The sequence below is a fragment of the Lynx canadensis genome, chromosome E2 (genome assembly GCF_007474595.2).
Source record: "Lynx canadensis isolate LIC74 chromosome E2, mLynCan4.pri.v2, whole genome shotgun sequence".
Lineage (NCBI taxonomy): Eukaryota > Metazoa > Chordata > Mammalia > Carnivora > Felidae > Lynx > Lynx canadensis.
In genome coordinates this window covers 48335666-48363031 of record NC_044317.1, presented here as the reverse complement: position 1 = coordinate 48363031, position 27366 = coordinate 48335666, and the positions used below count along the sequence as shown (strand labels likewise).

Genomic DNA, 27366 nt, shown 5'->3' with positions numbered 1-27366 from the left:
CCAAAGGAGCCCATCAATCTGTGGTCAGTCTTTGGGGCAGAACAGCTACAAAACTGGCAGGACCCAATGTAAAGTGAAAATGCACGGCTCCTTGGTCAAAGTAATTGAGAATTTCAAGATGTCAGAAGCACACAATGATGCCTAGCACAAGGTAAAATTTTTTTCTATTAATCTCTGCACCCAACGTGGGGCTCGAACTCATAATCCCAAATTCAATAGTCACATGTTCTTCGAAGTGACACACCCCGGCGCCCAGCGCAGGGCGCTTGTAAATCACTGCAGGATTGCACAGATTGCAGCTGGTGAGGCCAGCCCTGCCTTACTGGACCAATGCCTGTATTCATCCTCCATGTGACTATCACAGCAACTCAAGCCATACAAAATTTACAGAAATGGGGAGCCCGGAGAGTATCTGTCTTTTCATCTCTAATGAGACGATTTTCTCTCTTTTAAAAAATTCACCCGCCATTTTGCTCTGGCCCAATCAATGACCCAAGTGGACGTGATCCTAGCTTTGAAAATAAAAAATGAATGAAACACACTCATTATATAAAAAGCCTCTAGCCACCCAAACCCTGCACCTCGTGTACTTCTTCGTGTCCGACAGACTAGACCAGTTATAGGATCAGGGCAGCTTCATGGGAAAGCACCTCCAAGCTGCGGTGGTCATGGGGTTCGGGGAGAAACGGTGCGGACTGTGCCCGGTCAGGGCTCTGTGGTAGGTCTTCAGAAATAATGCAGAGCTTCCGGATCCATGTCAATGCTCCTGCACAGAGGACAGGAGCTCAGGGTTCTGGTGGTGGTCCGGATTGAGCCACAAGGGGGCGCACAGATCTCGCTCAGACCCCACACCTGCCAATCAGGAGTCTGCTCACATGTAGGTATAGCCCACGGCGCCCACACCCCCAGAGTCCAGAGGTGGACAGGTGAAAAGACGCCCTCCTCTATTTTTTTTTTTTTTTAGTTTTTTAAATTTACGTCCAAAATAGTTAGCATATAGTGCTATAATGACTTCAGGAGTAGATGCCAGTGATTCATCCTCTATGTATAACACCCAGTGCTCATCCTAACAAGTGTCCTCCCTGATGCCCCTTACCCGTTTAGCCCATCTCCCTCCCTCCAACACCCCACCAGTAACCCTCAGTCTGTTCTCTGTATTTAAGAGTCTCTTATGTTTTGCCCCCTCCTTGTTTTTACATTATTTTTGTTTCCCTTCCCTTAGGTTCATCTGTCTTGTATCTTAAATTCCTCATATGAGTGAAGTCGCATGGTATTTTTCTTTCTCTGACTGACTAATTTCGCTTAGCATAATACTCTCTAGTTCCAACGATGTAGTAGCACATGGCAAGATTTCATTCTTTTTCATTGCCGAGTAATACTCCATTGAATATATATACCACCACTTCTTTATCCAGTCATCCGTCAGTGGACATTTGGGCTCTTTCTATACTTTGGCTATTGTTGATAGTGCTGTTATAAACATTGGGGTGCATGTGCACCTTCGAATCAGCACGCCTCTATCCAAAAGGCCCCCTCCTTTAATGACGGAGCATCAGAGGCTCCTGTGGTTCCGAGAGGGGTCCGGAGTTGGAGGACAGGATGCTGTCAGCTCGCAGGTGGTGGGAACCAGATCCCAACACTGGCTAGCCCCCAACTAAGTTAACTAGGTCCATTTTAGGGGCATCATAGTTAAGGAATGATGCCAAGGTATATGATTCTGAAGATAAAGAGGAATTCCTATCATATCATGTTCTTAACAAGATATTTCTTCCGAATGAAGGTATGACTTTGATTCATGGCTAACATGCCTCTCAGGATGCTGAGAACATCAGAGGACGTGTCTAATGACATCACATATCAATTTGCGGTCATGTATGTTTTTGCATCCCAATGTCTACAGAATTTCCCTCAGCCAACCTGGCAGTATAACCCAGTGGTGTCCTGATTTGTGGTTACACCCTTGGCAAAAACCAGTCTTCCAGCTGCTGAGCCACGGGCAGCCATAAGTTCATCCCCTCTAAATATGCCTCCTTCTGGACCTGAATGTGCCCTTTGTCCAAGCTGAGCCCTCCTGTCTCCTGTCCAGGGCCCTGTTTGCTCTTCCAGCAGCAGGAACCATCCACCAGAGGGCACTGATGCTCCTGCCTGAACTCCTGCTGACCATTTCCATCTCCTGACCAATGCAGGTGTTTTCACTGCCACAACACCCAACCCTCAAATACACTTTAGATTTGCTCACGGTGAAGTTCCTGGACGGCAATCAGGGACCCTGGAGAAGAACCTTACGGTGGCAGATGTGACACAGTGGACTTGTAACCAGAAGCAACCCCAGACCCACGGTGTTGGAGAGAGGGTGGTGCCAGGGACAGTGGCTGGACACTCAGGGCCCAGATGCTATTATGGGGGCTGACCATTTCCATCTCCTGACCAATGCAGGTGTTTTCACTGCCACAACACCCAACCCTTACGGTGGCAGATGTGACACAGTGGACTTGTAACCACAAGCAACCCCAGGCCCACGGTGTTGGAGAGGGGGTGGTGCCAGGGACAGTGGCTGGACACTCAGGGCCCAGATGCTATTATGGGGGCATGGCTGTGCTTGCCGGGTGGAGAAGGCCTCAGAGAGAGGAGATGGTGGAAACTGAGTGTGGTAGGCAATAGTGTGACCCCCAAAGATATTCACACCCTGCTCCTAAGCCTGTGAACATGGGACTGGGCATAGCAACAGGGAATTAAAGCTGTTAATAGGCTAGACCTTAAATAGCGAGATTATATTGGGGGAGATATTTGTGTCAGGCTTCTAATCTGACTGTAACCTAAGACTCTAAGATTAACAAATTGTTTTTCTTTAAGCATTTTCCTTTTTAATATTTTAATTGTTATTTTTGACAGAGAGAGAGAGAGAGAGAGAGAGAATGAGCAAGGGAAGGGCAGAGAGGGAGGGAGACCCAGAATCTAAAGCAGGCTCCAGACTCTGAGCTGTCAGCACAGAGCCAATGCGGGGTCGAACCCATGAATCGCGAGATCATGCCCTGAGCCAAAGTTGGACGCTCGACTGACTGAGACACCCAGGCACCCCAGGATTAACAAGTTGTCTTGTTTTCAAGCCATTAAGCGTGTGGTAATTTGTTACAGCAACCATAGAAACCTAATCCCCTCGGAAGCCCGGTTAGATCCAGCCAGGTCCACACAGGAAAGGACAGTGTGGACACGTGGTTGTAGGGCACAAGCAGGTGATAGAGAAATATGAGAAATATTGGGGCAGGTGGGGGACCTATGGAGGCTTTGGTGACGGTTTCCACATGGGGCAGGGAGGAGCTGAAAGATTCAATAGTGACTCTCAGGATCCTTGCTTCAGCAGCCAGTGGAGGGCAAGACCTGTATCAGGAGGAGTCGCGTGCAGGCTGAGCCTGTGCGAAGACCAGAAGTGAACGATTGAATTATGCGTGCAGATCAGACGGACGAGAGGGCCTGCGGGCACTGGTTCCGCTGGGTCCCAGCTTCGTTGAGAGGCCAGCAGGACGCGATCCTCACGGCTTTGGCCTGGGCTGGGAGGTCTTCAGACTCGGTTAGGATGGATTTGGGTGGGCGGTGGGACAGCACACAGAGCACACGGAGTGGAGCGGGGTCCCACCTGGAGCAGCCCCTTCCTGAGCCACAGCCTGGGACGCTGTTTCCTGGACGCCCTGCTGGTGCCCTGCCAGTGCTGTCCTGTACGTTGCAGCTAAGGAGTCGGAGAGTCACCGCTCGGGTCACTATTAACCATTTGCATCCTTCCGTCTTCTCTGTTTTCTGTGTTCAGGTGGGATCACTTGCATGTCTGTGCTTTACAGGCCCAAGTAGAATAACATAATAATCCAGACTACATCTTCTCCTGAGTATCTTTTGTTTCGATTCCTCATGCAGCTTGAATATACTAGAGAAGAAGGAAAAACACAACTCAAAATCCACCACCACCAGGTTACTGGCAGGAGCAAATACCCCATTATTGGAAAGCCTCATCCTCCCTTCTCCCCTCAGACACCAGGGGACCATGTACAAGAACGCAAACCACTGACATATGTCCCAGGTGATCTGGGAGAGTCCGGGAGTATGCACCTGCCAGCACGCAGCTTCTGTCTCACGGCATCTGTGGATGTTCATCCTCAGAGCCCTGTGACCAACCATGCCTTAGGAGCCCTCGGTGTCACAGTGCAGGTCGTGCACTGACAGAAAGGGAAGGGGAACGGGGCAATGCTGGGTCTAGGAACACCCTCAGGTATCTCTAGTGACCAGCAAACTCATTGGGGTCAGATTTCTAACACGTGGACCTGCAGGTACCCACCTGAGTCTCTGAGTCCAAGTGTAAGACGTTCTGTCACATAATATGGAATTCAGTCTGGGGTTCTGGGGACCTCACTGGCTTGGGTCACACGGAAGTATCATCTGGAGAAAAGAGTCACATTGGAAGTGGACTGTCAGCTGCCTTCTTTGTGACGATGACGCTCAGCTGGTCTCATCTGAAATTAAGTTTAAAGATTTGGATTTTCCTGTCAACTACTTCATTTCAACACTGAAAGAATGTATGAATTGTCCTATTTCTCCAACACTGAAGATTATGAGGAACACCCACTGTACTTCGTCAGCTGGAACTCTCATTTTTTATGTAAATGATCATTACTTTTACACTTTCTTACAGCCCTTGCTCTCCTTGAAAGTATCCCCACTGACGGGTTTCCTGAGTCCAGCCATCAGAACTCCCAGGACACACCCTCAGGCCACAAGCTAGAAAGTGCTGGAAAGGCATCCATCTCCAGCACTGCGTCGCCCCAAACACACTTGAAAAGTGTGTCCAGATTGGAAGCCTGCACTGCTCCTTTTCAAGCTTTTGCCTTGTTCAACACACAGGGGATAGTGGCACGATTTTATGGTCTGAGAAACTGAGGTAGTATTTTTGGCAAAACCATGAAGGAAAGGAAAAAACTCAAGGCTTCATTGTGGACGTGAAATACTGAAATGCCTATCAGACAGCTAAGCTCTTCTGGACACTTGTTCTAGGAGGTCCTTCCATGCCCTGCCCATAAAAGTGGGCTAATTTCTCTGTTTCCCACACCTGTTATTTCTCCAGTCTTTTAATTCATCCTAAACACTATCTCTTCAATTGTCTTAATATTTTCAAATTCCTGAAACTTCACAAGCCCCAATTGATTCCATCATAACCCCACAGCCCGTTATGTACTTTCGTCTTGCCTCATCAACCATATTGTAATTACTCCTTTCCACGTGCTATTGAAAAACTATTCTGACACTCATTACAGACAATAAGGCACACTTCATTGAGGCTGACTGCAACAGTGGGTTTGCAGTATGGGAGACAGATTGGACTCAACTCCAAGTCAACAAGAAGAGTGGTGATTTATAAGCAAGAGCACGGTGGGGCAGTCAGTGGATGGAAAATTACCAAGAATTAGAGTAATTCCTGCTAAGCTGACCTAACAGGGTTCTTACTGAAGACAGGCTGGGAGTGATCGCATACTACCTAGCAGATGCTAGAGACAGAGAGAAAGGGCTCGATTGATATACTGACAAAATCTTGAAAGACTTATCAGGGATATACAAGAAAAGTTTATCAGAGACTACCACAAAAGCTAGGCCAGTGTATTTTCACATATAGATGAAATGAACAATTATCTAGATAAATGTAAATCACCAAACCTCACCTCAGAACAAAGGCATAATATGAATAGAGCAATAACTAAAAAATTAAAATGTGAATCACTAATTTCCCTCCATCAAAAAAACAGTACCAGGCCCTGATGTCTTTATGGGTGAGATTTAACAAATCTTCAAGTTAAAGATAATCCTCAACAAACTCCTCCACAAAATAAAAAGTTTTAAGAGAAGAATACTTCCAAGGCACCTAGGTGGCCTAGTCGGTTAAGTGTCTGACTTCAGCTCAGGTCATGATCTTGCTGTTAGTGAGTTTAAGCCCCGTGTTGGGCTCTGTGCTGACAGCTAAGAACCTGGAGCCGGCTTTGGATTATGTGTCTCCCTGTCTCTCTGCCCTCCCCCGATTGTGCTCTCTCTCTCTCAAAACTTAATAAATAAGCTTAAAAAGAAAGGAAAAACCATCTCCAGATATCTGTGTTTCTTGTTCATGTTTATGTTCTTTCTCCTTTGAGTTTGTTCCTTTTCTTATTCCTATAGGTGGATAATTTAGCTCTACAATGACCATCTTTTTCTTCTTTTCTATGTTAAGCATCTTAACATTTAAAATGTGCCCACAAGTCCACCTGGCTTGCATCCTGTGGGTTCTATGTAAAGTTTTTACTGTCACTCAGGCATATTTTGAAATTGCCATTATTGTGTCTTCTTCAACCATGATTCTTTCATCACACACACGGTTTCTATGCAGATGGTGGTGTTCGGCTTGTCCTTTTATTCAGTTTTCTGCTTTCATAGCACAGTGTTTACAGAGTCTTCCATGTCTGGGTATTGACTGAAATTTGCTGTGTGGCCTAGTATGTGGCAGATATTTATAAAGTTGACATTTGTGCTTGAAAATGAGTATGACCACATTTTACATATATGCCAAGCTTCTTGCATTGCTCAAATATTCTCTATCCTTCCTGATTAGCTTGCTCTCTAATCTATGAGAGACAGAAGTTCAAATCTTCTACCAAGAAAGTGGATCCCAAGTGGCTTTTTAAAGCCACGCATTTACCTAATACATATCTGCCCAAAAAGCCTGCAAAAATTCTATTGTGGAATGAAACCCATCAAGAGTTACAGAATTACTGTTTCTACAGCAGCATGTGCTTTTCCTCACAGTCTGTAGTCAGTGAACTTGTTCTCCTACAGACAAAGTGAAGAGTGTAGAGTCCCCAGGGACTTATATAGTGGAGTGGGGTGAGGCTCTGGCCAATTAAAATTCTTCATTTTCAGGGCAGACATGTGAATTAGTAGAACCACTCAAGGAGTCCTCTGGCACTATCCATTCTCATTAAAGATGCTCTTGCCCCAGAGCCAGCAACCAGCCTCCACTTTGGGGTATTAGTATATGCCCCAGGGAAAGTCTTCAACCTGTGCATAAGAAAACATGTTCCAGGGTATGGAAGTCTTGCTCTGCTAGCAAACAGTGATTTCAACTTACTGCCTTTCAGTAGGGGAATGATCTGTGCCTTATTCCTCAGGTGGGATCCTACCCAGCAGTTAAAATGAAGGAGATTAGGAGCACCTCATTGGCTCAGTCGGTTGAGTGTCCAACTTCAGCTCAGGTCATGATCTTGCAGCTTGTGAGTTTGAGCCCCACATTGGGCTCTCGACTAACAGCTCAGAGCCTGGAGACTGCTTCAGATTCTGTGTCTCCTTTTCTCTCTGCCCCTTCCCGACTCTCTCTCTCTCTCTCAAAAATAAACATTAAAAAATAAATAAATAAATAAATAAATAAATAAATAAATAAAATGAAGGAGATTACATAGAACAACAATGCTGTATGTAAAAAAGACTCAGGATTTTTTTAATCCTAGGACAAAAAATACTTAGTTTATGACTCATTTACATAATTTTTTTTAAAAAAGCTATATTACATGTTATTGGTGAATACAATCGTGTAAAAAGGATCAATCAAACAGCTATTAAAAGTCTCAGGCATAGGATAAAGCCCTCTCCCTACAGCAAGTCATTACCTCTGGGGAAAGAGGGCAGCAAGGGAGGAGGAGCTGGTGTCTGATTTTATGTAACATTTTGCCTCTTTTCTCAAAAAGGGAGATCTGAAGCCAATATCTAAATGTTCACATCGGTTAAATCTTGGAGGTGACCAAACAGCTCACTGTACCATTTCCTCTACTTTACTAGCTGGCATTTCACTTGTAGAGTTCAGCTTTTTCTTCACTATTTCTTTGTAGAAATCTATAAAACCTTGTTGACTGAAAAACCAATCTGTTTTGCTGCCTCGTAGATCTAAGGAAGGAGAAATCTGATGTTTTCATTAGTGTTAAATGTTTTGAACTGTGTCAATTTGGCCCCGCTGGTTTAAGATCAGAATAATGGGTGTTCATTCACCATGTTTAACTGATCAACGATTATTTACACCTACCCATTGATTTAAAAATAAAGAAGTGTTCTGGTCTGCTACAGATGTCTTCATAATGTTTAAGTGTCTAGATCTGACTCTCTATGTTTAATGAGCTCTAGATAGCCTAAGAGCAAAAACACCAGGGTTCCTTCTTTCCAGAAAACAGAACAGAAAGTACAAGCAATACTCCAAACCCAGTCAATAATCAATCGATGAATCCTCTCTCTCTCTGGCTCTCTCTCTCTCTCACTGCAGGATTGTGGGTGATCGTCTCCCATGCTTGCATGCTTGGTTGCAGGTCATGGATTTTGGCAGAAATCAGTGATTTTTGAGAATGTTGGAAGGCACTAGTGTATTTTTTGTCACCTCAAAGCACCTATGGACAGTCTTTGCTTTTCCATACAAGAGTAAGCTTAGGAAGGCTTTGCTTCATTCTAGGTCAGGCTGCCTGCAGATATTGACACTTTCCTCTGCTGCCTTATTGCCAGTTATGTTAAATACAGTTTATTCACTGCGTTCATTAACACAGTGTTTATTAACACTGTACCATAGTCAACATCTGTGCGAGCATATACAATGGCCCTCATGCAGAAAAAGGTTGAAAACAAAGACAGTAAGAAGAAGGTGATGATTATGGTGGAAGTTAAGAAGGAAATCATTGAGAAGTATGAATGAGGTACGCAAGTGGCCAAAATTGCAAGATTTTATAAGAAGTCTACATCAACCATTTGCACAATATTAAAGACAAAAGAATAAATAAGTGAACTAGATGCAGTAAAAGGACTGTGACCGAGAACTTTATCTTCGAGAAAGCAAAGACCTTGTACACCACCCTCATAAGTAAACTGCCAGTTACATCAACAGAAAATGAAGAAGTCATCAAGGCAAGCAGGAGATGGTTTGGTAAGTTTAAGAGGGAAGGTGGCATCCATAGTGTTGTGAGGCATGGAGAGGCTGCGAGTTCAGAATCTGAGGCAGCTGAAGTGTTTGCTACCAAGTTCCAGAAGTTCATGGTTTCCAAGTGTTACCTATCGAAGAGAGTTTTTAACTGTGATGAGACAGCGCTTTTTTGGAAAAAGATGCCAAAGAGGACCTACATTACAGAAGAAGAGAATGCAATGCCTGGTCACAAACCCATGAAAGACCATCTCACCCTTTTGTTTTGTGCTAATGGAAGCAGGGATTTCAAAGTCAAGCCCCTGCTCCTGCATCATTCTGAGAATCCATGAGCCTTCAAGAAATGTCAAGGTTTTACTATATATATATATATATATATATATATATATATATATTATATTTTAAATATATTTTATATATATACAAGAAATTTCAAGGTTTTATATATATATTCAAGAAATTTCAAGGTTTTACTATATATATATTAAATATATATTTTAAATATATATTTAAATATAGTATATTAAATATTTATATATATATAAAATCAGGTATTTTTATTCTATTCTTTTTCCATCTTTTCTCTTCCTTCTTCTTTATTTTCCTCTGTTTCTCTGGAATTAGCCTTATCTTTTTTTCATTCTCAGTTTGGTTTTATTTTCTCCTCTTCCCTTTCTTTTTAGGGATCAGGCTCCCCTCCCTTTTTTCCAGGGTTACTTCAACAAACAAATCAAAGCACACCCAGTTAAAAGTCCAAACACTCCACCAATAAAGGCAAGGAGAAGCTCTGCAGAGAACTGACCAATGGGAAAGAGCAGCTAAAACACAACAGAGTGCACACAGAATACACCAGAAACACTTCCTGGAAGACCAGGCCCTGCACGGTGTATGACCCCTTTTTAATATGGTAGTACCCTCAGGTGTAGGACACATAACAAGCTTTTAAAACATGCAAAAGAAAAAATAAAACATGCAAAAGAAAGAAACTAAGCCAGAGTGACAAGATGGAAGAATTCTCCCCAAAAGAAAGGTCAAGAAGTAATCACAGCCAGAGAGTTGCTCAAAACAGATATAAACAATATACTGAACAATAATTTAGAGTAACAGTCTAAAGACTGTCAGATGGGCCTGAAAAACACATAGAAGACACCAGAAAAACCCTTGCTGCAGAGATCAAAGACCTAAGAACTAGTCAGGATGAATTCTAAAATGTTATAGCTGAGATGCAAAATAAACTAGATACAGTGACAGCAGGGATTAAAGAAGCAGAGGAGAAATAGAAGATAGAATTGTGTAAAATAATGAAGCTGAAAAAAAAAGAGGGAAAATAAATTACTAGATCATGAGAGGAGAATTACAGAGGTAAGTGATTCCATGAAATGGAACACTATCCATATGACAAGAGTCCCAAAGAAAAAGAGTAAGAAGAAGGAGCAGAAGGTTTATTTGAACAAATTGTAGCTGAGAACCTCCCTAATCTGAGGAAGGAAACAGGCATCTAAGTACAAGAGGCACAGAGAACTCCCCTGAAAATCAGTAAAAACTAGTTAACACCATGACATGTCATAGTGAAACTGGCAAAATACAAAGATGAAGAGAGAATTCTGAAAGCAGCTAGGTACAAAAGGTCATTAACCTACAAGGGTAGACACATAAGGTTAGTAGCAGACCTGTCCACTGAAACTTGACAGGTCAGAAGGGAGTGGCAGGAAATATTCAGTGTGCTGACTAGGAAAAATATGCAGCCAAGAATTCTTTATCCAGCAAGGCTGTCATTCAGAATAGAAGAAGAGATAGAAGCTAGAAGAGAATAGAAGGAGAGATAAAGGCTTTCCCAGACAAACAAAAACTAAAGGAGTTCATGATCACCAAACCATCCCTGCAAGAGATCCTAAGGGAACTCTATGAGTGGAAAGCAGCAAAGACTACAAAGAGAACATTGCCACAAACATGAATTCTACAGATAACACAATGGCACTAAGTTCATATCTTTCAATAACCACTCTGAATGTAAATGGACTAAATGCCCCAAACAAAAGTCATAAAGTATCAGAATTGACTTATAAAAACAACAAGGGGTGCCTGGGTGGCTCAGCAGTTTAAGTGTATGACTTTGGCTTGGGTTGTGATCTCATGGTTCATGAGTTCAAGCCCTGTGTTGAGCTCTGTGCTGACAGCTCGGAGCCTGATTCATATTCTCTCTCTCTCTCTCTCTCTCTCTCTCTCTCTCTCTGTCTCTCTCTCTGCCTCTCCCCCCCTCACACTTTCTCTCAAAAATAAACATTAAAAGAAAATTTTTTTTAATTTTTTTTCAACGTTTTTTATTTATTTTTGGGTCAGAGAGAGACAGAGCATGAACGGGGGAGGGGCAGAGAGAGAGGGAGACACAGAATCGGAAACAGGCTCCAGGCTCTGAGCCATCAGCCCAGAGCCTGACGCGGGGCTCGAACTCACGGACCGCGAGATCGTGACCTGGCTGAAGTCGGACGCTTAACCGACTGAGCCACCCAGGCGCCCCAACATTGAAAGAAATTTAAAAAAAATGCAAAATCTATCTATATGCTGCCTATAAGAGACTTATTTTAGACCTGAGGACACCTGCAGATTGAAACTGAGGGAATGGAGAACCACCTATCATGCTAATGTGCATCAAAAGAAAGCCAGAGTAGCCATACCTATATCAGACAAACTAGATTTTAAAACAAAGACTGTAACAAGAGATAAAGAAGAGCATTATATCATAATTAAGATGAGCTAACAACTGTAAGTATTTAGTAGCCCAAATATATCAACCAATTAAACAAAAACCTAAGCAAATTTATTGATAATAATATTTTAATTGTAGGAGACTTTAATACTCTACTTACAGAAATGGACAGATTATCTAAGCAGAAAATCAACAAGGAAACAATGGCTCTGAAGACACATTGGACCAGATGGACTTAACAGGTATATTCAGAACATTTCATCCTAAAGCAGCAGAATACACATTCTTCTCAAGTGCACATGGAACATGTTCCAGAATAGATCACTTACTGGGTCACAAAATAGCCCTCAACAGGTACAAAAAGATTGTGATCATACCATGCAGACTTTCAGACCGCAATGCTATGAAACTTGAAATTAACCACAAGAAAAAATTTGGAAAGCCCCTAAATACATCGAGGTTAAAGAACATCCTACTAAAGAATAAAAGGGTTAACCAGGAAATTAAAGAAGAAACTAAAAAATACATGGAAGCAAATGAAAATGAAAACATGACAGTCCAAACACTTACAGATGCAACAAAGGCAGTCCTAAGAGGAAAATACATTGCAATTGAAGAAGCAAGAAGGTCCCAAATACACAACCCAATCTTACACCTAAAGGAGCTAGAAAAGGAGCAGTAAATAAAGCCCAAAGCCAGCAGGAGAAGGGAAATAATAAAGATTAGAGCAGAAATAAATAATATAGAATCCAAAACAACAAAACAAAGCATTAGAACAGATCAATGATACTAATAACTTGTTTTTTGAAAGAATAAATAAATTTGATAAACGCCTAGCCAGACTTCTCAAAAAGAAAAGACAGAGGACCCAAATAGACAAAATCATTAATGGAAGAGGAGAGATCACAACCAACACCAGAGGTATACAAACAATTATTAAAGAATACTATGAAAATTACAAAATTGGACAATCTGGAAGAAATGGACAAATTTATAGACACTCACACACTGCCAAAACTAAAACAGGAAGAAACAGAAAATCTGAACAGGCCCATAACCAGCAAAGAAATTGAATTAGTAATCAAAAATCTCCCAACAAATAAGAGTCTGGGCCAGATGGCTTCCCACGGGAATTCTACCAGACATTTAAGGAGAATTAATACCTATTCTTCCCAAACTATTCCAAAAAATAGAAATAGAAAGAAATCTTCCAAACTCATTCTATGAAGCCAGCATTACCTTGATTCCAAAACCTGACAAGGACCCCACTAAAAAGGAGAATTACAGGCCCATATCCTGGATGAACCTGGATGCAAAAATTCTCAACAAGATAACAGCAAATTGAATTCAGCAGTACATTAAAAGAATTATTCACCATGATCAAGTGGATTCATTCCTAGGCTGCCAGGCTGGTTTAATATTCACAAATCAATCAATGTGATACACCACATTAATAGAAGAAAGGATAAGAGCCAAATGATCTTTTCAATAGATGCAGAAAAAGCATTTGACAAAATACAGCATCCTTTCTTGATAAAAACTCTCAAGAGGGGCACTTGGGTGGTTCAGTCAGTTGAGCATCCGACTTCAGCTCAGGTCATGATCTCACAGTTCATGAGTTTCAGCCCCATATCAGGCTCTACGCTGACAGCTCAGAGCCTGGGGTCTGCTTCAGATTCTGTGTCTCCTTCTCTCTCTCTGCACCTCCCACACTCATACTCTGTCTCTCTTTCTCTCTCGAAAATAAATAAACATTAAAAAATTAAAAACTTTCAAGAAAGTCGGGATAGAAGGAACATACCTTAACATCATAAACGCCATATATGAAAGGCCCACAGCTAATATCATCCTCAATGGGGAAAAACTGAGAGCTTTCCCCCTGAGATCAGGAACACGACAGGGATGTCCATTCTCACCACGGTGGTTCAACATAGTCCTAGAAGTCCTAGCTTCCACAATCAGACAACAAAGAGAAATAAGAAATAAAAGGCATCCAAATTGGCAAAGGAGAAGTCAAACTTTCACTCTTCACAGATGACATGATGCTCTACATGGAAAACCCTAAAGACTCTACCAAAAAACTGCTAGAGCTGACTCATGAATTCAGCAAAGTTCCAGGATATAAAATCAGTGTACAGAAATCAGTTGCATTTCTATACACCAATAACGAAGCAGCAGAAAGGGACATCAAGGAATCGATCCTATTTACAATTGCACCAAAAAGCATAAAATACCTAGGAATAAGCCTAACCAAAAAGGTAAAAGATCTGTATGCTGAAAACTATAGAAAGCTTCTGAAAACAATTGAAGAAGACACAAAAAGATTAAAAAAACATTCCATGCTCATGGGTTGGAAGAAGAAATATTGTTAAAATGTCAGTATCACCCAAAGCAATCTACACATTCAAAGCAATGCCTGTAAAAATAACACCAGCATTCTTAACAGAGCTAGAACAAACAATCTTACAATTTGTTTGGAAATGCAAAAGATCCTGAATAGCCAAAGTAATGTTGAAAAAGAGAAGCAATGCTGGAGACATCACAATTCCAGACTCCAAGCTGTATTACAAAGCTGTAATCATCAAAGACAGTATGGTCTTGGCACAAAAACAGACACATAGATCAATGCAATAGAATAGAGAACCCAGAAATGGGCCCACAAACATATGGCCAATTAATCTGCCACAAAGCAGGAAAGGGCATCCAATGGAAAAAAAGACAGTCTCTTTAGCAAATGGTACTGAGAGAACTGGACAGCAACCTGCAGAAAAATGAACCTGGACCACTTTCTTACATCATACACAAAAATAAATTCAAAATGGATGAAAGACCTAAACAGGAGACAGGAAACCATCAAAATCCTGCAAGAGAAAACAGGCAGCAACCACTTTGACCTCCGCCACAGCAACTTCTTACTCGACACATCTCTGAAAGCAAGGGAAAGAAAAGCAAAAATGAACTATTGGGACCTCATCAAGATAAAAAACTGCACTGCAAAGGTAAGAATCAACAAATGTAAAAGGCAACTGACATAATGGGAGAAGATATTTGCAAATGACACATAAGATAAAAGGTTAGTATCCAAAATCTATAAAGAACTCACCAAACTCAACACCTAAAAAACAAATAATCCAGTGAAGAAATGGGCAGAAGACATGAATAGACACTTTTCCAAAGAAGACCTCCAGATGGCCAACCAACACATGAAAAGATGCTCAACATCACTCATCACCACCATATTGAGATACCACCTGTCAGAAAGGCTAAAGTTAACAACTCAGGCAACAACAGATGCTTGTGAGGATGCGGAGAAGGGGGAACCCTTTTGTACTGTTGGTGGGAATGCAAACTGCTGCAGCCACTCTGGAAAACCGTATGGAGGTTCCTCAAAAAATGAAAAATAGAACTATCCTACAACCCAGCAGTTGCACTACTAGGAATTAATCCAAAGGATACAAAAATGCTGATCTGAAGGGGCACATGCTCCCCAATGTTCATAGCAACCTCCATCAACAAAAGCCAAGTTATGGGAAGGGCCCAAATGTCCATCAACTGATGAACGGATAAAGAAAATGTCGCAAATATGTACACAATGGAATACTACTTGGTGATGAAAAAGAATGAAATCTTGCCATTTGCAACAAGGTGGATGGAACTAGAGGGTATTATGCTAAGCAAAATAAGTCAGTCAGAGAAAGGTATCATATGATTTCACTCCTGTGGAATTTGAGAAGCTCAACAGATGAACATACAGGAAGGAAAGAAAAATAAGATAAAAACAGAGAGGCAAACCATAAGAGACTCTTAAATACAGAGAACAAACTGAGGGTTTCTGGAAGGGGGGTTGGTGTGGGGATGGGTTAAATTGGTGATGGGCATTAAGAAGGGCACTTTTTGGGATGAGCACAAATGTATATAAGAGATAAATCACTGAGTTCTACTCCTGAAGCCAAGACTACACTATTAACTAACTTAAATTAAAAAGAAAAAAAGCACAGGGACAGGACCCAGGGGCAAAAAAGAGAGTTGCACTTGGAGTGTGACGAGTGACTGATTACATACCTTCAGGTTGGGAGGGGGTTAGGGATAGTATAAGTCTCTAAGGAATTTTTCAAGCCAGGTTTCCAGGACCTTGAGGGGCTAGGTGCTGTTAGGAAAAGGTCATTTACTGCTGTCTAGTAAACCCTTAGTCATGAAACCCTTCGGATGTATATCAGGGGGCCATATGCTTGGAGGATGATTGCTAACATATATTTTGGGGAGGAAAGATAAAGCAAGTTTCCAAAGGAATTTCTATATGTTTAGAGTAGATTCACAGGATCCTGGGGGGTCGGGACAATGTCAAGCTGAGGTTTCCTTTTGCCCTGAGCAAAGTGTTGACGGCAAGGTAGCTGAGTTCCTCCAGGAAAGTCACTCTGTCTGTCCCAGGGACTTGTTAGAGGGCTGTGAGCTGTAAGGAAATCTAATTTTATCTACATTTCTTTTTGCCTTTATTCTCCACATCATTAAAGCCAACACCACGAGCACTGATTTCTCCCTCAAAGACCTATGTTGCTTTTCACTTTACTTTCACATTACTACTTTCACTGTTTTGGATTCAACAAGCTTTTCATCTTGAAAATATTCAGCAATGCAGTGAAGAGGCCTGTTGACTCTGTGCATGAGACATGGTACTGTTGGGAGTTTCACAAAGAGCATAGATCAGATTTGAGGAAATATTTTAGTCAGAATAAGCATTTCCTTGGATTCATATAGTACAGATCTTACTGTGCAGTCATTCTGCATAAATTTTCTAATAGACCTGAAAAGGACAAAAAAAGTAACCTCTGTTGCAATATCTTATTTTCCTGTAGGACAAAAAAGAATCTGAAAGACAGATGACTGTGCCTAAGCCACACACGGTTTTGGCAGATAACGAGTAGACCCCTGAATCCTGCCTGTCAGTCAGGCAGTGTCATTTCTGCAACTTCACGAAAGCTCAGTGAAAAGAAAGTAGCACATAAGTGGATATACCATGCTACCTGTATATACTATGAAGATGACAGAAAAAAGCTCTTCAAAATTTTTATAATGTTTATTATTTATTTTGGGGAGAGAGAGAGAGAGACAGAGAATGGGCATGGAAGGGTTGGAGAGAGAGGGAGACACAGAATCCAAAGCAGGCTCCAGGCTCCGAGCTGTCAGCACGGAGCCCAATGCAGCGCTCGAACTCATGAGCGCAAGATCATGACTTGAGCCGAAATTGGCTGCTTAACCGAGCCACCCAGGCGCCCCAGAAGAAAGCTCTTTAAAATGCTCTTAGAATATCCCTGTTGTCATCATCATCAGAATCACAATCATCGACAAAGGTGAAACTATTAGTGTCAGCAAGATCATCATCAAAAGACAAAGTTTTCAGTAGTTGCCATGCCCAAATAATGTATAGTAGAATTTTCAAGTCATGTTTCTGTTTCACTTGGGGTTTTGCCCCATTGTAAGTATCTGCCCCCGCTTCCGTGTATTTTTTTTTTTTTTTTTTTTACTGTGTATTCCTGGTAGTGTATACTGGCAAATAAGATTTGTAGAGGCACTTTTAGGAAAACAGGTTTGTGCGATGGACTGCAGAAAGGGCCCACAGTGACCCCCCTGGCTAAATACAAACAGGCCTATTGGGTGACCCACCTCAAAACAATCATAAGCCCTAACTGACCAATGGGCTACTTACAGCCAGGCACAGTTACGAAGAAAGGGAAAATTCCTATGTCCCATACCTCCTCACCTTCCTGCTTTAAATATGGCCCCCACCCAGTGCCTCCTTGCAAACAGCCTCTCCTCCACTATCCTGCCCACCAATCCCTTGCAGTATATTCAGTAAACTTCTATCTCTTTTCTTTCACCTTGAATGAATTCTGTTACCACCCGGGTTATTGGCTTCCACCCAATCATCTCCCCACATTTGGAGGCCCCCATCCAATCAGACATTCCATTTAATTTAAACATTGCATGATTAAATTTATTTTTTGCAAAAAAAAAAAAAAAAAAAAAAAAAAAAAAAAACATGGACCATGTTCAAATGCCCAGCATTTTGAAGCATACCACATGGACAGACATACCACACATACTTATAAGCAAAGAAGTCCTTTTAGTAATTCTCAGTTTGGCAAAAATGAACACATTCATTAACAGATTAACAGGCACAAAAGTGCTTGTAGCCTGAAAACTGTTTGTGGTAACTAATATTTAGTGTGCTCACTTACTTAGGATTCATCTAGGTATTTACAGACTGGTCAGTATTTCACTTAACTTGGCATAGTACAAGTCTATAAACTACCAAGAGATACAGATCATTTTCACATTGACATATGACAAGATACCATTGCTATTGAAATAATGTTTTGTCAGAATTCATTCACTTTCCTTCACCTAAGGACATTTTTACAAATATTCACTTATTTTTCTCTATAGCCTTTACAATAGAGACTCTCAGGAATTGTAGGGACTCATCTAGTACCACCAGGCAAAGGAGGGCACATATTACACATAGGACACATACACTCTGCTAATGTAATTAAACAAGCCAACAGCAGACTGAGGTGGCTCTAACACCTTGGTGGCCTACACAGCCAAACCAAAACCTGAGCTAGGGTCAGAGCACCCCCACCCCAGAAGAGAAAACTGGGAAGCCAAGCACAGACGGCCAACTTGGTTTGCCCAAAGAAGACCAAAGCTCCAGCCATAGCCAATCAAACTATGTCATTGCTTTGCTTCCAGCTCTTCTTTAGAAAAACCTTTGGCCTGGCTCCTGTTCTTGGAGTACCTCTGGCCATCTGTGCTCTGGCTCTGCCCAATTCCAATCTCTATATGCTCAGGTAAACTCTTGAAAATATGAATGTGCCTCAGTTGACCTTTTCTCGGTCCTTACGCACTCATCAGAGAGACAGATGCAACAAGAGTGCTTAGAGCATCTGTTCAACGAAGACAACTTCCTAGTAGAAAGTCCTGGCTCTCACTCTTTCCTCACCTTGACCTCCTGACCAGGAGCAGGTGCCAGGGGACTGGGCAAGTTGAGGTCACCTGCTCAAGAAGAGGCCTGAAGCACTCCTATCAATCTTTGTGGAGGGGACTCAGAAGATGTCCTGTGCCCTCATGTGTCAGCCAATGGAGGCTCTGGATGAAACTGCAGGAAGAGACTGAGGACAGACCAAGCAGCCAGCCATCTGAGTGTCTCCATAACCTGTCCCAGGGACATAATATCCAGCCCACTTCGTGGAGCTGCACAGCCTCAGGTGGGGTCCCTGAGTCCCTTGAATGACCATGATGGGGGCAGCACAACGAAGCCCCAGAGACTGTCACAGCAGAGGAGTCCTAGTGGGAAGGGGAAGGTCTCAGAGGTGTAGACAGAGGGCTAGAGGAGGTGAAGGTGTTGAAGGGGGACACATCTAAGGATCCAAGGGATGGGAACCTGGGTGGCTCAGTCCGTTAAGCGTCCAACTCTTGGTTTTGCCTCAGGTCATGATCTCACAGTGAGTTTGAGCCCAACTGGCTCTGCATTGACAGCGCAGAGCCTGCTTGAGATTCTGTCTCCCACTCTCTCTGCCCCTACCCCCTTGCTCTCTCACTCTCTCTCTCTCTCTCTCTCAAAATAAAACAGAAAAATAATTTAAATTTTTTAAATAAAAAAAAAGAATTTAAAAAAAAAAGGGATCCAAGGGAACTGAAGGGAAAGTCAAAGGGCAAAACAGGAGGAAGGAGGAACAGAAAGGTGGCAGAGGAGGGGGTTTCAAAGGAGCCTGCTTGCAATTCCCAAGGTGCCCCATGTAGCCATTAAAATTCCCAGGGGTATCTCAGAAAACCTGGCCATTTCTGAAGCTACTGACTGAAGCAAGGGCAGTACAGCGAAGCATGTGGTCAGCAGGGCAGGATGAAGGAAGATGACAGTGGTCCCTGGGATGAACACACTGTCAGGAAATCTTGAAAGGGGCCAGAAAATTGCACCATTGCATTAATTTCCTCCCATACACATTCCCTAGGCTAGAGGAGAGGGAGCTCCATTGGAACATTGGAGAACTGCAAGGTTCCTGAAAACATAAACAGAGCTACTCCTTTACAGAAGATCTGGAGCACCAAGAATCAGATTTAGGCCTCTCGGTAACTCTGCTGGTATGCAGATTGCAAGGTAGCGTCTGACACGTGCCTTCTGTTGTGAGAAATGGTTCTTTTATACCGCACAAAGGTACTGGCTGCTGAGACACATGTTACAATCTCATTGGCCAGGAGCCCCTCTTTCGTTAAGAGTGTGACGTCAGAGAATGACTCATTCCAGTAATTATAAAAGGCTGGATCTCTATGCGAGACAAAATTTTGGGAACGAAACAGAGAAGAGCACACTCCTTCTGTCCTATAGCAATTCAGTCACGTTTAGTATCAACTTCGCGTCATGGAATTAATTGCGAACGTTGTAGCCACCTTTGTCCTGAACAACATAAGAATGTATATCCTGGAGTTGCCCGTGCCATTTCTGGAGAACCAGTGCAACGACACAGGTTGGTCAAACATGCTGTGCCATTTTCTGTTGAAGACTATCCTTACTTATGCCCTGCGCAATCTTGCTTCCCGTGTCTGCAAGCTGAATGTTGGAAGGTTCTTGCTAAATATGCCACATTGCTTTCGACGCAAGATGTTTTCTAAACCCACAGCTGTGGTTGTGGTTTAGCTACTGTTACAGCTATGCAATCTGAGCTCTCTGGGGAAATACTTGTTATCTAGAGAAGAAGATATTAACTTCCTAGCTTATCTACATCCAGTGGAGCTTGTATGTGTGCTCAGCTCTCTCCGTGAGTTGTCATCTGGCCCCTTATACCGGACTCACAAAGAACACTGGCTCACAACACAACTGTGAACTGAAACAAGGAAATGGAATCACAATGTTAAGGAGATCCAACATGGAGCCGGGAGATCACCGCTGAAGTTGGGCCTATGCCCGCCCACATCTGGATGTCACATGACCAGCCTGTGCCAATCAAAAAGGGCTACATCTGGCCGCCATTCTCAGAAGAGAGCTTGCTTTGCGGAATTCCGTCCAGCTAGTACCAGGATAGTAGTTGCTACAAATCTTAATCTACAAATATTAAATTTAATTTACAAAAATAAATTTAACCTACAAATATTAAAATTCATTGTTTATGCTGTGTCATTCAGATCTCTTTCAGAAGAACTTCTACAGGCTGGGGGGTGGGGGGCGGTTACCTTTATCAACTCTTTCTCCACCTGCCTCAGAGAAAATTTCCAGTTCCTCTAAAATCTGTGTCCAAATACTTGAAGTGAATATTTGTTTTGCTTTTTGCACCCTCAGTTTCTTTTGTTCGACACGACTGACCAAATAAACTTATTATCAACAAGAGGAGTATCTGGAAACTTACTACCTGGTTCTAAGCTGACCTCTTTCTCCTGTGTGGCGCAGGGTCTGTGGCCACAACCCAAGGAGGAGGTAGGGAAAAATCTCAGTGATTGTGATGACAAAGACAGCTCTGTGGGATGGGGTGGGATGGAAAGGGAGAGGGGATCTGCAGCTTGGGTGAGATTTGCTGAGGGAAGGATGGGGGTGGAGGACGGTTCCCAAGGCTGAAACTCTGGGGCTAAGGATCCCAAGGGGGCTTTGGCATGTCTCATCTCCCCAGGAGAAGTTCAAGGTGAGAGAAGTACAAACCAGCAGTTGGCTGAAGGCGCCTTAGCCAGTTGCAGGGCATGTACCCAAAACTGGCCAGAGGAGAGCCAGCTGCATTGAAGTCTGAGCTGGAGGAAAGAGCGGGGCCCCCAAAACTCATGTTGCAGGGGACTCAAGTTGAAGTGGGGAGGTGGTGGTGAAACTCAGAAGGCTCCCAGACCTCCCCCCTCTGGTCAGTTGAGACCTCATGGAGGGGGAAAGGGTATGAGGGGAACAACCCTCCCTGGGGAACCCGGGAAGTCCTGGGGCTGACCTGGGGATGTGGAGCCTGCACTCCTCTGGTGCTTCAGGCTTCTCGTTCCAAGCAGAGCTTGGAAATAGCAGCCTCCAACTCAGCCCTCATGATCCCAGGTCCCTCACCAACAACCAGACAGGGGACTGGGCTGTCCCGAGGAGCCGCTCTGCTCCCTTGGAGACCCCCACCCAGTGGTCTTCAAATATGCTCTGCAACCTGTCTGGCAGCTGTGAAAGCTGCTCCTCCCCACTCCTGATGGTCAAAGCCTTTGTGCGGTGATTTCATGCACACTTTGGGAATCCCAAGACTGGTTTCACTTCCAAGCTGCCCTTGGTGACAAACACAGAAATTCTGTGGGCTCTTTGGTTGAGAGTTTTAAAAGCAAATGCTAGAAGAAAGGCCCTTGTATGAACGAAAGAATAAAACTGGCTGCTCAATGCTCTGAACCCTAGAGTGTTGCCCCCTCCCCTTTCAATTGGACCCCCAGTCATCCAGGGCACTGCAGATTCTTCCCCCTTTTCTCCATTGCATCCAGGCTCTGACCACTGTCAAGTCACCTGGCCTCAGTCCCCTTCCTGACCCTCTCCTGTCCTCCCTGTGACCTGCAAACTAGTCACCCCATGCCTTTCAGTTACACAAAATTCTCCTGGAGGACCTTGATAATGAGTTGATGAGGTGAAGGTTCCTCAGGGAAGGAAGCGGACATTTTACTTTTCTAGAACAATCCTGAGCAATGCTGAAACTGGTTTGAACGCCAGATAAAGGCATCTCATCCTGGTCTGATCTGGACCTTGGGAAACCCTGGCCCTCCCTATCCAAAGCAGGATCCCTCGACCCTGTGCCCTCCCCACCCCCATCCCCAGAGCCAGGCAACCAGACCAGAAACCCCCTTCCTCCCTGCAATCACCTCTGGTCTCTGTGTGATCCCTGCACCCTGCAATCCCTCCTGCCTTTCTGGACTCCGCTCCCCCACTGGACTCTAACCTCCCCCACACCTCCACCTCCTGCCCGTTCCTCCTTCATCTGGGCCCCCTCTGACAAGCCTTGAGCTCCTGAGCCCCTGAGTCTCTGTCTGCAGTTCTCTTGGCTTATACAGCTTAATGACTCCCCACTTGACCAGGAGCTCCCCCAACTTGAGTGTTTTGTCTTCAATGTCATCTCCATTGAACATCCAACCTGTTTATAAATTTTTTAACAGTCCTGGAAACTACAATCCCCAAATGGACTTCACTCTACCCAAATGGAGGCATCTGTACTTATGTGTACCCTCCTGAGACTCTTGGGAAGAATGTGTTTTCTTCTCTTTTGTAGCTTTGGGAGGCTTTCCTCATTCTGGGTCCTGTTTCCCCATCTCACCCACCTTCTCTCTCCTGCTTTATCCTCACATTTACTGTTTTTCTCCCTAGGCCAATCTCCCTTCTCTCTCTCTCTTTCTCTCTCTCTCACTCTCACACTCTCCCTCTCAACACTTGAGAGTACATAGAGCGACCACCCGGACAGTCCAGAATAATCTTTCCATCTCACGATCTCTAACTCCATCACACGGGCAGTGTCTTTGCCAGGGAATATGACATTCACAGGATCCAGGGATAAAATTCATGATGTTTGGGGGGCCAATTATTTGCTCTAACACAGTACTAAAAGAACTCCAGAAATTCTCTCTTCATATTAAAAAGAAAAAAAAGAAATCTTTAAAAAGGTCACCTTGTTGCAGCCCCGGGAACGTGATTATGGTACAATGCTGTCACCCCACTTGTACCTCCTCATGCTCCCAGCCCTGTGCAAGGATCCCATTGCTTCCCATGATCAGAAACACCTTTGCTCCTTCTGATTCGTTCTTTGGCTGTCTGCAGGTTATTCAGAAGAGGAGAATCTTTTCCTTTTACACCCTCTTATTAAAAGCAGACCGGGGGCGCCTGGGTGGCTCAGTCGGTTAAGCGTCTGACTTCAGCTCAGGTCACGATCTCACGGTCCGTGAGTTCGAGCCCCGCGTCGGGCTCTGGGCTGATGGCTCAGAGCCTGGAGCCTGCTTCCAATTCTGTGTCTCCCTCTCTCTCTGCCCCTCCCCCGTTCATGCTCTGTCTCTCTCTGTCTCAAAAATAAATAAACGTTAAAAAAAAAAAAAATTAAAAAAAAAAAAAAAGCAGACCGAACATCCAACAAAACTTGTGTCTTTGTAACAAAAAAAAAAAAAAAAATACTGAATTCCACCTGGACATCAAATACTTGACACCAAAAGCTCTTGTAAAAAGCTCTTATGGGGGCGCCTGGGTGGCACAGTCGGTTAAGCGTCTGACTTCAGCCAGGTCACGATCTCGCGGTCCGTGAGTTCGAGCCCCGCGTCGGGCTCTGGGCTGATGGCTCGGAGCCTGGAGCCTGTTTCCGATTCTGTGTCTCCCTCTCTCTCTGCCCCTCCCCCGTTCATGCTCTGTCTCTCTCTGTCCCAAAAAAAATAAATAAACGTTGAAAAAAAATTTAAAAAAAAATAAAATAAATAAAAAGCTCTTATACATGAACCCAGGTAATCTCAGCCTGAGAGAACCAGGACAAATAAAACTCCCTGACCCTGAACCTTTTGCCACACTCTCTATGTGCATTCGGGCTCTGTCCTACACTTTCATCCGTCCTATGCTGCAATGCATGCCTTTTTACACGGGGACAAACTGTGCTCATAAAGTGCATACTTTGCTCCCAAAGTTGTTTTTCTGCTCCCTGATTTTTTCTACCAGAGGCTCATTCATGTGGAAGGATTATTATCTTTCCTACAGAAACTTCTATTTCACAGGGATAATTTGAGTGTTGGATAACCAAGGACTGTCAAAACCAGAATAGGATATCAGACGTTGTGAAGAGGGTTCTCCCCAACCTTTGTATACATATACATCCCTTTTGCTACAACACGGCAAATGGGACATGTTCATTAAGAGAAGCAATATATTCATAACGGTGTGATTATGCTTTGTTTCAGCCCATTTGGAAATCATTTAGGTATTTAATGAATATCTATAATTAGCTTAACTTAGCAGAAGGGTAATATTTTAAGTTACCTGAAGATCTTGGAAACTGTCTTCAGGCAAACATAGTACAAGACATAATGAGTGAGGAAATAAAGTCTTCTCAGAGTAATTGCTTTTTCTTTAATTCATAGGCATTCAGCCTCCACCCTTCTGCCAGGCTACTGGCAGTCAAGCCACTGCCTCCATGGGGTCCTGGTGCCGTCCAATCCCTCCACACTCTCCAGACTCTGAACCCCCACCAGCTGGCATGTCCTGTGGTCTGTCCCATATCCCTAGTATCCCATCCTAGCCCACATGCTGCTGTGTCCTGGGAGCTCTTTGTGTGCATCTAACTCCCTTGAGAGATACAAACATCTCTCCATCCAGCTTCTGGAGGTTTGTGTTCATCCTTATGACTGTCTACTCCAAAATGGGCCCCCTGAATCAAGTGTTTTGTGCCCAGTGTCAGGATGCTTCTCTGAGTCTTTAAGAATCTTCACATTTCCACCAACCCCCCTCCCCACCTCTCACACTGACCCCTAAGGCTGCAAGAATGGCTCTCCCACCTCATCCTTCAGGTTCTAGCTGCTCTCCCCACAGCAGGTGGGTCAGCCTCCACCTAGACTCCTCACGCCCCTGGACACTCCTGCCCTGACAAGTCTATGCCATCTTAATCATGAATCATGTTTCACACACAGACTCCCTACCCTGCTTTACACGATTTTATCCCCAAATGCTCAAGGGTCAAGAGGAAGACAAAGGAAGGGGTTAAGACTTAATGCCCTAGTGAGTAGGAAGTTGAGAGTTCAGAAGGAAAGCAGAAGTTTGCCAGTTAGTGATAAAGGGGTGTTGATGGGGGACAATCAAAGGATTCAGGAAAGCTGAAGGGAAAATCTTAGGTATAAAAAAAGGATGAATAAGGGTTAGTTGCATGATGAGAAGGGAGTAATCTTAGATGAGCCAGGTTGGGGTTCCCATGTTGCTGGAAATACCCATCTAAATCCCCCAGTTTCCTTAGCAAATGTTTACCATTTCTAGAGATATTGAACTGAATTAGTGACATACCAGTGATGCACAGTTGGTGACAGAAGAAAAGAGATGACAACTACAGAATAAGAGATACCCATGGATTAATAGTTAAACCGGAGAGAAGAAAAACTTGGAAGGAGTTGAGAAAAAGTCTGGCTTATTCAATGTCCTCACACAATCTCCAGACCTGAAGCTTTGGAAACCCTGTCCTCTCATCAGCTCAGACAGTCCCTGAGTGGGGTGGGAGAGGTGAGTGAATCCTTCAGAGGGTTGAGTTTGGGGAGACTGAAGGAGCGGGGACTAGAGCAACTGCTTCTTTGAAAATCCATCCTGATCAGGAACAGAACCATATGTCAGAAGACTTCATATTGGTAAAATGTCCCTACCCCCCAAAGTGATCTACAGAGTCAATGCTATCCACATTAAAATCTCAATGGAATTTTTGGCAGGAAGTAGAAGAAAATCATCCTTCAATTCATATGGTATCTCCACGGACCCCAAGGAGCCAGAACAATCTAGAAAAAGAGAAGCAGGAGGCTTCACATCCCAATTTCAAAACATATTTCTGAACTACAGGAAACAAAACCTCCATAGAAACACACATGTAGACCAAAGGAACAGAACAGAGAGCCCCCAAATAAACCCTCCCACAGATGACCAAACGATCTTTGACAGGGGCCAATCCCACCCAATGGAGAAAGGACAGTCTTTTCAAAGAAACTTCTTCTGAAGACTGGATATCCACACACAAAAGAAGAAAACAGGACCCTCCCTTTCTACCATACACAAAAATTCACTGGAAATAGATAACTGATCTCAACAGAAGACCTAACACTATGACGTTGAGACAGGAAAACAGGAGAAACGTTCGATGACATTAGATTTGGCAATGAGGTCTTGGACATGACACCAAAAGCACAGGCAACAAAAGCCAAATAGACAAGTGGTGCCATTTCAAGCTTACTAACTATTGGCCCCAGAAGAAACACTCAACTGAGGGAAAAGGGAAACTACACAATTGGGAAAGTATTTGCGAATTGTGTATCAGTTAGGGAATTAACTGATACATCTAAAGTATGTAAAGAAATTCTAAAATTCAACAACAACAAGAAAACAAACTACCCAATTAACAAATGGGCAAAAATCTTGAATACACATGTCTCCAAAGATATACAATGGCCACCAAGCTGATGAGAAAATGCTCAACACCACTAATATTACAGAAAGCAAATGAAACAGCAAGGAGATATCATGTCGCAGCCATTAGGGTGGTCACAATCAACAACAATAACCAAAGCATCCAAAAACCGAAAAGCATAAAACAGCTTATGCTGGCAAGGATATGGAGATATTGGAACACTGGCACATGGTTGGACAAAATGTAAAATGGCACATTTGCTGTAGCACACAGTGAAGAGTTCCCCCCAAATCAAGAAATAGACTTACCATGTGATCGCACAAACTCAGTTCAGATTTTATATCCATAAGAATTGGAGGCAGTTTATGAGCATCCCCGTACACTGCTGTGTAATTCTCAAGAGTCAAGAGGTAGAAGCAGCCAACGTGTCCACAGACAGAGGAGTGGATGAAGAACATGGGGCATCTGTGTATAGTGGGGTGTTGTCCAGGTTTAGACAAGGAGATGATTCTGACTTGCTGCTAAGTGAACTAAGCACATCACAGAAACTCAAATACCCTAAGATTCCACTTACGTGAGGTATGTAAAGTAGTCAAATTTATAGA

The 27366-nt window shown here is 43.3% G+C and overlaps 2 long non-coding RNA genes across 2 annotated transcripts; one reads left to right on the top strand and one right to left on the bottom strand.

The window, feature by feature from the left end:
• Positions 1–796: 796 nt before the first annotated feature.
• Positions 797–20027, top strand: LOC115502415. The gene is made up of 3 exons (XR_003965080.1): positions 797–881; positions 2629–2634; positions 20016–20027. It is a non-coding gene; the product is annotated as an uncharacterized LOC115502415 (long non-coding RNA).
• Positions 3079–27366, bottom strand: LOC115502414. Its single transcript, XR_003965079.1, has 3 exons — positions 27070–27366; positions 4325–4499; positions 3079–3916 (listed from the first exon to the last, which is right to left on the bottom strand). It is a non-coding gene; the product is annotated as an uncharacterized LOC115502414 (long non-coding RNA).